The sequence below is a fragment of the Chiloscyllium plagiosum genome, unplaced genomic scaffold, assembly GCF_037043375.1.
Source record: "Chiloscyllium plagiosum isolate Xiang-an unplaced genomic scaffold, Cpla_swu_hap1 HiC_scaffold_44, whole genome shotgun sequence".
Taxonomy (NCBI): domain Eukaryota; kingdom Metazoa; phylum Chordata; class Chondrichthyes; order Orectolobiformes; family Hemiscylliidae; genus Chiloscyllium; species Chiloscyllium plagiosum.
In genome coordinates, this window is record NW_028270182.1 from 15,851,232 (window position 1) to 15,862,736 (window position 11,505).

The 11,505-nt window shown below is 45.0% G+C and overlaps 1 pseudogene; it reads left to right on the forward strand.

The window, feature by feature from the left end:
• Positions 1-2,317: 2,317 nt before the first annotated feature.
• LOC148137315 (putative G protein-coupled receptor 139) lies at positions 2,318-4,399 on the forward strand (annotated as a pseudogene).
• Positions 4,400-11,505: the final 7,106 nt, after the last annotated feature.

Below are 11,505 nucleotides of genomic sequence, written 5' to 3' on the forward strand. Positions count from 1 at the left end.
AATCAAGGACAGAGTGTCCTTGAGCCAAGGAATGACTTTTAGGAAAAAAAAGGGACTAGCTTTGTGTCAACACTCTAATCACCGCCCTGTGACATTCAATGGTATTACCATCACTGAACCATCCCACCCCCCACTGTCAACATCCTTGGGGATACCATTAAACAGAAACTCAACTGGACTCACCACATAAACACAGTGGCTAAAAGAGCAGGTCAGAGACTAGGGATACTGCAGCGAGTAACTCACCTCCTGACTCCGCAAAGTCTATCCACCATCTACAAGGCACAGGTCAGGAGTGTGATGGAATACTGCCCACTTGCCTGGTCGGATGCAGCTCCCACAACATTCAAGAATCTTGACACCATTCAGGACAAAGCAACCTGCTTGATCAGTACCACATCCACAAATATTCAATCCCTCCACCAATGATACTCAATAGCAGCAATGTATACTATCTACAAGATGCACTGCAGAAATTCACCAAAGATCCTTCAGACAGCACCTTCCAATCCATGACCACCTCCATTTAGTAGGACAAGGGCAGCAGTTACTCGGGAACACCACCAACTGTAAGTTCCCCTCCAAGCCAATCACCATCCTGACTTGGCAATAAACCACCATTCCTTCAAAATCATTCGGTCAAAATTCTGGAATTCCCTCCCTATTGTCATGTGGGTTAACCCACAGTAAGTGGACTGCAGCAATTCAAGAAGGCATCACCTTCTCAAGGGCAAATAGTGAAGGGCTAGAAATGCTGGCCAGCCAGCAATGCCCAAGTCCCACAAATGAATATTTTTTAAAAATGTGAAAAGAGCCCTATAAGGCAGGAGACCACGGAACAACTAGTGGCGAATCAGACTGGCCATCACTTAGTGACCATACTGCAGGGTCACACCAAGACAATTAACCAGATCATCCAGGGTCCAATCAGGGATGACGGTGAGCAGCAAAGCCACACCCAGAGCAGTATCTACGGTAACGGGACGATTGAACAGCTGAGGGAGGAGCTCAGGCTGGCGAGCCAAGGGAAACCCCCGCCCTGGATTAGTGACAAACAGCGTGACCATTTGTTCCATGAGAAGAGCCACACTCACATCTCTCACAGTCAGTGAGAGCAGCTCACCAAGATCTGGGTTAATGCCAGCTGTAAGGATACTCTCGGTGAGGCACTGGGCTTGGTGCTAGGGATTCCAATTATCCTGAGGGACAAAGTTGGTATGAAGTCGTAACTATCAGAATTATATTCCATAACACCCTCCCGTATGCTGTGGACAGACAGGGGACATTCTCTTAAGTAAATGTGAATTGAACAGGCCATACCATCACATGGCTAGAGTCTGTCATCCATGAATTCGGTTCCTCTAACATCAAGCTGCACTCCCCTCGATATAACTTGGGAAACCGGTCGCTATGACTGCAGGCTGCAAAAAGTAGATGTCGCAATACATGGGTACTATCACTCTGAATAATACCGGGCACACATAGGGGCTACATGATAGATGGTATCCCCAGGGTTATATTCATTGGTGGGATGTGGGCGTCACTGGGTAGCCAGTATTTATTACCCATCCCCAGATGCCCCTTGAGAAGAATGGACAGTGACAACAAAAGGGAGGTCAGTGACGTCCCCATTGTTGGAAGTCCATCTTGTTCACTGAGACCCCTTCCCTCAGGAAAGGCAGTATGTTTTCCTCACTTGGCCCTTCATGTGACTCCAGATCCTGGAAAATTGGGAATGGGGAATAAATGCTGACCTCGCAGTGATGTACACATTCAGTGTGTGAGAAGAATCACATTTCAATCAGTGAGTGAAATGTTCTTGTTTAAAGTGGGCTGCTCCTACCCTAGAGTACAGAAGGACAGCTCAGAGACATATGTTCACACTTGGAATGAACTGTCTCGATGCAGCATCAGTTGAAATAATTTGTCAAAAATCACACGACACCAGGTTTTAGTCCAACAGGTTGAACTTGTCCACCCCAATTCAATACCAGCATGAAATAGGGTGTGATCTTAGGATGGGGCTCATGGTGTTTGAGTGGACAGCGTTATTGCTGGCAGATTCCAGATTCTGCTTTTGTTATTTCATTATCATGTAACCCCCCTCTGTAATCAGGATTACACTTGTTATTGTAATGGGTTTGTTCATTTCCAGAAATGTGAAAAACAGCAACAAAGCCGAGCAATGCTGTCACCTCGATCTCCCCAAGGAGCTTCCACACAGTATAAGGCAGCGTCTCTGGGAATGCATCAGCTCAGAGTCTCAAACGAGGAACTTGTCAGCTGCCTGAAGGGACAGATCACCTCGCACAGGAAAATGCACCTGCCAATTCAACATGTGCAGAAGGTGTTCTATACCATTCTTGGTGTTATTGGCATCCCAGGTATGGTGTTATGACAATTGAACTTGCTTTAATCTGTTGCTGATCTGCTCTTTGGTTTTACCTTTTGAACAATAACATCTCCAGCTCACTGACTGGTCAGCCTTATCCAGACACCGGGACAGTGACAGCAATTCACTGAGCAGCATTCTCAGTACAATTCTCCACTGACAGAGACTCCCAACTTCACTGCTGCAGCAGCATTTTCTGATCTCAGTGTTCCGTCATCTAAGGCAAGTTAGTTCTGAAGAAGGGTCACTGGACCCGAAACATTAACTCTGCTTTATCTCCCACAGATGCTGCCAGACCTGTTGAGCAATTAGTTTTTGTTGTACAAACGAGGCCTGTTTTTGGCAGAATTTTGAAGGTTAAGGGCAGATCTGAGTGATATTAGCAGGAAAAGATAGACTAATACTATTGGTGGGGGATTCTGGAATGAGGGGCCATACTCTGAGATTTAGAGCCAAAACATTCAGGAGAGATATTTGGAAGGTCTTCTACACACAAAGGGTGGGCGAGGTTTGGAAATCTTTTTCACAAGGGATCACTTATTAATTTTAAATCTTCATTTAACAATGGAATTGAAGGATATCAAAGCTGTTTTGATTTGTAAAGCTTCATCTTACTAGTATCTCTTCTGAAAATTCTCTCCTTCTCAGGAGATTCAAATCTTGAAAATTGCCCTCCTGATCTCTGCACATTGAAATGTCTGTCATGTACAGATCGATAGATTTACAGTGTAAATATCACAGCAGTATGAACACTTTCACATTCTCACTGAAGCAGCCCTGTTTGATCTGTTATGCTGCATTTGTATAAGAGACATGGAGTAGTCTTGCTTGAAATTTTACTCAGATTCTGATTACCTGTTTTGTGGTCCTGTTGCAGCTCTGATAAGGATTTGGTCCAATGTCAACAGCAGGAGTGAGTTTGGTTTATCCACAGTCCAATGACTGAGGTATGATTAGGGTATGAATGGGGTTCTGTGCCAAACAGAGTTGGCTCTGATAGTTGTAGGTAAAATCTTATTGTTGCTCCTTGGAACAGGTAGGAGACATATCTGATCAGTAATTCACCGCATCTTTTCCAATTTTTCTCCCATAGTTAATTTGCTGGCGATCGTTATCCTTTCCCAGGGCAACTGTGGTGTTTCCCCTTGCTCTACCCGTTACCTTGTGGTTATGGCGGCTGCTGATCTAATGGTCATTTTCACTGATATTATACTGGCGAGATTTCGCTTTTATTATTACCCACGATGTTTCCTGGACATCACGCCTGTGTGCAGTGTTATTGGGGCCCTGACTCATGCAGCGACAGACTGCTCTGTCTGGTTTACCATCGCTTTCTCCTTTGACCGATTTGTGACCATTTGTTGTCAGAAGCTGAGAACAAAATATTGTACTAAGAAAACTGCGACTGTGGTTCTCGCAACAACCTGCACCCTGTTTTGCTTGAAAAACATCCCCTTCTATTTTCAGTATGAACCTAAAAGGATAATTAACAATGTGGCATTCTACTGTCTAACAAAATCAAGCTACTATACTGAGACTTGGTGGGTGATATTAGATTGGCTTGATACAGTTTTGACCCCTTTACTGCCATTCGCTTTAATTCTGTTGCTCAATGCTCTGACAGTCAGACACATTTTAGTGACCAGTCGAGTCCGGAAGAGGCTGAAGGGTGAGAGCAAAGGAGAGAATCACAAAGACCCAGAGATGGAGAGCAGAAGGAAGGCTGCGATTTTGCTCTTCACCATCTCTGGGAGCTTCATCTTCCTGTGGTTAATCATTGTTGTAGATTTCTTATATTATGTCATTCGAGGAATTAATCCTGACGATTACCCACCTCTTCTATATCATTTCAGAAGAGTTGGTTTCATGCTGCAGAACCTAAACTGTTGCACAAACACATTTATTTATGCAGCAACATTGCCCCGGTTCAGAGTGAAGATCAGTAACGCAGTAAGATCTCTGGTTACATGAATACCTTGTGTAATGAAAAACAAACCTCTACAGTGAAGTTCCAGACCATGAAGCGATATTTTTCGCAATCACTCATGGGATGTTGACCTCACTGACTGAGTCAGCCATTATTATCCATCCCTAGTTGCCTCTTGAGAAGGTGGTGGCTAGCTGTTTCCTTGAACCACTGCAGCTCATGTGTTGTAGGTAGACCAACAACTGTTAGGGAGAGAATTCTAGGATTTTGACCTCGCTACCCTGAAGGGATCATGGTGTATTCCCAAGTCAGGAAGTTGTGGCCAGCGATTACACAATGTTATCAGAACCCATCGGCAAAGCATTTATTTATTAGATTAGATTACATTAGATTACATTACAGTGTGGAAACAGGCCCTTCGGCCCAACAAGTCCACACCGACCCGCCGAAGCGAAACCCACCCATACCCCTACATTTACCCCTTACCTAACACTACGGGCAATTTAGCATGGCCAATTCAACTGACCCTGCACATCTTTTGGACTGTGGGAGGAAACCGGAGCACCCGGAGGAAACCCACGCAGACACGGGGAGAACGTGCAAACTCCACACAGTCAGTCGCCTGAGGCGGGAATTGAACCCGGGTCTCAGGCGCTGTGAGGCAGCAGTGCTAACCACTGTGCCACCGTGCCAGCAACATTGTCCAGATTCAGAGCAAAGTTCATTAACACAGCAAAATATCTAGTTACATGAGTTCCTTATGTTATAAATAAATAAAACTTATATGTGATAACAAATGGCTGGGCTCATTATTTTTTAGCATCAAGGTTCCCATTTGCAATGGGTTGCTCCTCCAGTACAGTCACAACCAAAAATTTTCTGTCATGGGGTAAAAAGTTAAAATTGTGTGATGAAGCTCGTGTTGAAAATGATGGAATGCCGCCATCTGCTGGCCACCAAACACCACTGCGTCGGAAGATGGGGAAGAAAGGAAATCCTCAAGGATTCTGTCAGACAGGGAGAGAGGAAGGGCAGCATCTCACAGCACATTCCAAACTGACAGCACATCAATACAGGCGCAGACACAGACACACACACACTGAGTGAAAAAATGTTGTGCTCCCTCTGCAATGTAGAAAAGATTTGTCTTTGAGCAGTATTCCTGACATTATACTCATTAAGTAGTCTTTCCATTGCAGTTGCATCCAGGCATCACCCAGTGAACCGTTCAGTGAGGAGACAGGGTGAATTTTATTGCACTTTCTGCAGCTAACAATGTTTTCTGGTGTACTCTCACAAATTCTATGTGAAAAAGGAGTCAAAACAGGGGGGGATGAGACCAGCACTTGGTATATTCATCTCCTCCTACTCATATCTCAGGGACAACATTGCAACGGACCAGGCAAAACTGCTATGTGTCTCCAAAGGCATTTTCAAAGAACAAAGCAAACGTACAATGAGAGAGATTTACAGATTACGATGCTTTCTCCAAAAATAAATCGAATGTTGTGCAATGACGTGCAGGGTCCAGCAGAGAATAGCATTGTATCACTTTAAATGTGAAAAGGACAGACAACAGAGAGAGATGGATTCTGAGCATTTGAATCATCACATTTTAATTCATTCATTCAAACTTCCATCAGGACAAAATGATTCCCATTGCGGGCGGAGATGGACACACACAAACACATCAACATTGTCACTTTAAACAAAAAGAGAGAGAGATAGAGAGGCGTTTAACACTATTTCAATGACTTCACCCCCCAGAACAACAGAGACCCCATTGAGCAGAGTTACAGACACAAAGATGCTCTCAAACATCGATGCACATGGATACATTGACACTTCTCAGACACAAACACACAGGGACAGACACAGAGGTACACACAGGAGAGACACCCAAGCAAGAAAAATGCACTATAATGCACACACTAATATACATGTACCTACAGATACACATAGCTAGTTACACACTAAGGTATACAGACAGCAACACACATGGACAGACACACACAGAGACAGATACAGATGTCCAACATTTCACCCTCTGTAATGTTGACCTTTTTCAATATGTTGCTTTTTATTTCCCAGTGTTCTCAATCTTCCATATCTCTCCCCACACTGATGTGAAAAATTTGTTTAGTATCTCCTCCATCTCCTGTGGTTCCTCATATGTTTGGCCTTGCTGATCTTTAAGGGGAGAAAGTGAGGATTGCAGATGCTGGAGAACGGCATGGAGAGAGTGGTGCTGGAAAAGCACAGCAGGTCAGGCAGCATCCGAGGAGCAGGAGAATTGACATTTCAGGCATACGCCCTTCCTCAGGTCCTTTCCAGCACCACACTCTCCACTCTGATCTTTATTCTTGCCCTAGTTAGCCTTTTGTCCTTGATGTACTTACAGAACTCCTTATTCCTATTTACCAATTCTATCTCATGTTCCGTTTTTGCCCTCCTGATTTCCCTCTTAGGCATACTTCTACTTCTTCTTTACTCTTCTGAGAATTCAATCGATCTCTGCTGTCTGCACTTGACATATGCTTCCTTCATTTTCTTCACTAAACCTGAATTTCTTCTTAATTCAGTATTCCCTGGATGTCCCTAGTTCTCCGAGCTTTGCCCTACACCCTAATAGGAAAATACTGTCTCTGGACTCTCACTGTCTCATTTTTGAAGGCTTTCCATTTTCCAGCCATCCCTTCACCTGTGAACATCTGCCTCCAATCTACTTTTGAAAGAAGAGAACATGCCCTTACAGGTGCACTGCCGAGCTCAGGTACAGCATGCACTTCCTGTTGGGGAATTGAACCCAATCTCCCGTGTGACAGACAGGGATACTAAATACTATACTAACAAGTAGCTTTTCACTCATGTTCTTTGGGGGAATGAAATCTGCCATCTTTACCTGGTCTGGCCTATTTTGTGACTCCAGACCCACAACAGCGTTGATGATGCTTAACAGCCCTCTGGGCAATTAGTGATGAGCGATAAATACTGGCCTAGCCAGCAACACTCACATCCTGGGAATGAATTCTGAAAAAGAAAACTGCTCAACACTCTGGACAGAGGTGCACTCAGGTGTTCGTGAATCCTTGCAGTATGGAAATGCCATTCGGTCCAACGTGTCCCCACGAACTCTCCAAAGAGCCTCCCACCCAGACTCACCACACACTATCCCTGCAACTTTGCATTTCCTATGGCTAATCCACCTATTCTACATATCTCTAAACATTATGAGCAATTCAGCATGAGCAATCCACCTAACCTTCACATCTTTGGATTGTGTGGAATCTGCATCCACCATTGCCGCAGGCAGTGCATTCCAAACCCTAACTATTCTCTCAGTAAAGAAGTGTCTCCTCATTTCACTCCCAGTGACCTTGCTGACTGTCTTGAAATGTGACCATGAGATACTGACATACCAACTAGTGGAAACAGAATAACCTACTTAACCCTGTCAAAACCATTCATAATCTTGGACATCTCCGTAAGGTCACTTCTTAATCGTAACTGCTTCAAGGAGAATACGCCCAATTTCGCCAGAGTTGGAATTGTTGATCTCAGTTCCATCACTGATTTTGTAATTATTTAACTGACATTTGTAGGAATAAAAACATGTTCATTCATCAAAATAAATAAACCGGAAGAAAACTGGGATAACGTCATCCCCTTCACTGGAGATCATGGCGGGAACAAATATGATGAGCTTGCTGATATTCATTATCTTGTGACTGTGATATGAACCTAATTTCACATGCAAGATTCTTTAACATCTGTTACCTTACATGTTGCAGACTCTGAAACCAGTATTAGGAGCCCAGCAGAAGGTAAGGGTTGGAATATATCAAGAGTGGTTTCACTTTGTTAGTGTAGTCATTATCATTGTGAGGCAGACTGGGAGCAGTGTCCAGCAGATCAGCTTCAATATGAAACAGTCCGGGAACAGTGTCCAGCAGATCAGCTTCATTGTAAGGCAGACTGGGAGCAGTGTCCAGCCATCAGTATTATTGTGAGGCAGACTGGGAGCAGTGTCCCACAGTCAGTATTATTGTGAGGCAGACTGGGAGCAGTGTCCATCAGATCATCTTCATTATGAAACAGACTGGGAGCAGTGTCCAGCAGATCAGCTTCATTGTAAGGCAGAAAGGGAGCAGTGTCCAGCCATCAGTATTATTGTGAGGCAGACAGGGAGCAGTATACAGCAGATCAGCTTCATTGTAAGGCAGACTGGGAGCAGTGTCCAGCCGTCAGTATTACTGTGAGGCAGACTGGGGGCAGTGTCCGACAGTCAGTATTAATGTGAGGCAGACTGGGGGCAGTGTCTCACAGTTAGTATTACTGTGAGGCAGACTGGGGGCAGTGTCCCACAGTCAGTATTATTGTGAGGCAGACTGGGGGCAGTGTCCCACAGTCAGTATTATTGTGAGGCAGACTGGGGGCAGTGTCCCACAGTCAGTATTACTGTGAGGCATTCTGGGGGCAGTGTCCCACAGTCAGTATTATTGTGAGGCAGTCTGGGAGCAGTGTCCCACAGTCAGTATTACTGTGAGGCATTCTGGGGGCAGTGTCCCACAGTCAGTATTATTGTGAGGCATTCTGGGGGCAGTGTCCCACAGTCAGTATTACTGTGAGGCAGACTGGAGGCAGTGTCCCACAGTCAGTATTATTGTGAGGCAGACTGGGAGCAGTGTCCAGCAGCCAGTATTATTGTGAGGCAGACTGGGAGCAGTGTTCAGCAGTCAGTATTATTGTGAGGCAGACTGGGAGCAGTGTCCAGCAGCTCAGTATTATTGAGAGGCAGACTGGGAGCAGTGTCCAGCAGCTCAGTATTATTGTGAAACAGACTGTGAGCACTATCCAGCAGATCAGCTTTGTTGTGGGGCAGACTGGGAGGATTGTCCAGTAGGTCAGTATCATTATGAAACAAACTGGGAACAGTGTCTAGCAGATCAGCTTCATTGTGATTCAGACTGGGAGGAGTGTTCAGCAGATCAGCATCGTTGTGATGCAGACAGTGAGCAGTGTCCAGCACTCAGTATCTCTCTGAAGCAGACTGAGAGGTGTGTGAAGCAATGGATTAGCTGCACCAAATTTGGCCCATTGTTAGGAATGGGTGCAGTCTCAATCAGTGGGTGTGAATCTGAAAGCTTCCTGTCTTATGCGTGTGTTACATAAAGCCATTTGCTGAGCCCATCAGGAAGGACTCAGAGGGTGGCTACTCCAGGTAGTGGGGGCCTGCAGGTCACAGCCTCCCTGTATTTTCTGTTTGGATCTGTTATTAGCGCACAGACTCATGAACATCTGCGATCAGTTTGAACTGGCTTCGAGAACTAACGTAAATCAAGGCCACTTTTTTTTTGGGCACTGGTCAGATCGATCCTTTAACCCCTTCACCATCAGGACAGATTACCTGAAGGTTCTGAGATGATGGTTTGGATGGGCTGGGGAGTGTATAAAAGCTTGGGAGGTGTGTATCACCAAGGTTTGGCAGAAACTAATCTTTTGGGAGCACTAATTCCTGTCCATTGTGGTTAAAAACCTAGTCATCACATGTGAGGCACTCTCTCTGCTCCATTCTATAAACCTGCAGCTTTTTAGTCACCCAAGACATCTTCCACTTCATCTGGAAGTCTAAGATGGATCCTATTACAAAACTCTGGAGAAAGAGAGAAAGCCTTCTTTTTCCTCTTGACAAGATATTCGACTTCCTTCGTAAACCACGGCTCTCACGCTCGACAACCTCCTCCCTGCCTGACAGGTACATACATATTAAGGGCAAGCAGTCGCTATTCCTTGAATAAGCTCCACATTTTAATTGTGCCCATTTACTGCAGTTTCCTTCCCCATCCAATGCATCCTAAATCTTGCTAATCGCATCATAATTGCCTTTCCCCCAGCTATAACTCTTGCCCTGCGGTCTTTACCTATCCCTTTCCATCACTAAAGTAAACATAACCAAATCGTGGTCACTATCGACCAACGTGCTCACCTACCTCCAAATCTAACACCTGGCTGGGTTCATTACCTAATACAATGTAGCCTCGCCCCTTGTTGGCCTGTCTACATACTGTGTCAGGAAACCATCCTGCACACATTGGACAAAAACTGAGCCATCTGAAGTACTTGAATTATAGTATTCCCAGTCAATATTTCGAAAGATAATGTACCCCATAACAACTACCCTTTCACTCTAGCACATATCGAGGATAATCTTTAAATTAGATTAGATTCCTTACAGTTTAGAAACAAGCCCTGCAGCCTAACGAGTCTGCAATGACCCTCTGAAGAGTAACCCACCCAGGCCGATTCCCCTACCTACCCGTGAATAATGCACCTAACGCTTTGTGCAATTTATCATGGCCAATTCACCTGACCTGCATATCTTTCGATTGTGGGAGGAAATCGGAGCACCTGGAGGAAACCCATGTAGACACAGGGAGCATGTGTAAAACTCCACACAGACTGTCACCCGAGGCAGGATCTGAACCTGGGTCCCTGGTGCTGCTGCAGTGCTAACTACTGAGCCACCACTCCACCTCATTCGAGGAACATCTGTCTCCAGGCAACCACCCCCACCCCACCTGTCCCTGTAACCCTGCATTCCCCCTGACTAATCCACCTAACCTCAACATTCCTGCCCACTTTGTTAACCTTTTCTCTACATCTCTGGAACTATTTGGAGGCCTACATAAAACTCCCAACATAAACCTCTCCTTTCCTGTTTCCAACTTCAGCCCATACTAGCTCAGTAGACAAGTCCTCAAATATCCTTTCTGCAACCGTAATACTGTCCTTGATTAAAAATGCCACACCAACCCCTCTTTTATTTTGTTCTCTGTTCTTACTGAAACATCTAAATTCCAGAACCTGCAATAACCATTCCTGTCCCTGCTCTACCCATGTCTCCAAAATGGCCACACATCGAAGTCCCAGGAACCAACCCATGCTGCAAGTTCACCCACTTTATTCCAGATGCTCCAGGCGTTGAAGTAGACACACTTGCTTCTTGGTGCCCTCTTGCGACCTTGAAACCTTATTTCTGACCTCATTACTCTCAACCTCCTCTATTGTCAAACTACAATTTAGGTTTCAATCCCCCTGCTGAAATAGTTTAAACCCTCCTGAATAGCGTTAGCAAATTTCCTCCCCAGGATATTGGTACCCCTCTGGTTCAGGTGAAGGCCATCCT